The sequence below is a fragment of the Triticum aestivum genome, chromosome 2D (assembly GCF_018294505.1).
Source record: "Triticum aestivum cultivar Chinese Spring chromosome 2D, IWGSC CS RefSeq v2.1, whole genome shotgun sequence".
Lineage (NCBI taxonomy): Eukaryota > Viridiplantae > Streptophyta > Magnoliopsida > Poales > Poaceae > Triticum > Triticum aestivum.
This window is the reverse complement of record NC_057799.1, coordinates 643,334,834-643,335,908: the sequence shown is the minus strand read 5'-3', so window position 1 is coordinate 643,335,908 and position 1,075 is coordinate 643,334,834.

The following is a 1,075-nucleotide window of genomic DNA, read 5'->3' as shown; positions in this document are numbered from 1 at the left end:
GAGCGAATGGGAATGGAAAAGGGTTGTTCAGTTGCATTGCTACAGGAAACCGAGTTATATGTGATGAATTTGTCATTCGAGATCCGCCTCCCCAGCAGGCCAGACGTCGTCATTGCCGCTCCTATCTATCAGTAGAGACATTATCATCTTTTTCTGTATGAGACTTATGTCTATTCTATGTATGAGACAAATGACTATGTACTTATGTACGAGACATATGCCTACTCTATTTTAGTACTCTGTTATCGGAACTACAAGATAATATTTACATAGAACATAATATTCATACAACGAGACATTACAAACAACTAGATAGAACTACATCTAAATTAAATGGCACGTAACTGAACTCACAACATACAGCATAAAAACTATATGAAGTCATCATCGTCATCCTCGATCGATGCAGAACTCTTGCCCTTCGACGATGAAGAACTCTTGCCCTTCGACGATGCAGAAACCTTGCCCTTCGATGATGAAGAACTCTTGCCCTTCGACGATGCAGAAACCTTGCCCTTCGATGATGAAGAACTCTTGCCCTTCGACGATGCAGAACCCGGAAGCGGCGGCATGAAGATATCATCTTTGTCCTCGCTCTCCTCAGTCCATAACATGGATTATTTGCTGCAATCCTTCTGAAAGTTTCACTCTTCGGCACCACTACCTTCTTCCACCTGTCATGCAACCTAAAAAGTTCTTTACGTACCTCCTCATATGTCCTTTCAGGCCACCCAGACCTACGTAATTGGTGAGCCAACTCATTCATTATGGTGTCACTACCGGTGAGTTCGTCCCATGGAACTATCCTATTATCCATCCTGAAATCGGTAGCTAGCCTCAGAAGAGTCCTCCTCATCCCAGGGTGAAAACTACGATCGAAAGGATAATGGGACATCTCAACTACACTACACTGCAATGCTTATTCAGCTCCGTCTGAAGGGGGTTTTATAGGTAGAGACGAGAAAATGGCGGGAAAGAACGATTGCGGTATGGCGGGAAAGGTTGGCGGGAAATGGGAGGAGGGAAACGGGTGGCGGGAAATGGGTGGCGGGAAATTGGTTGGCGGAAAATGGGT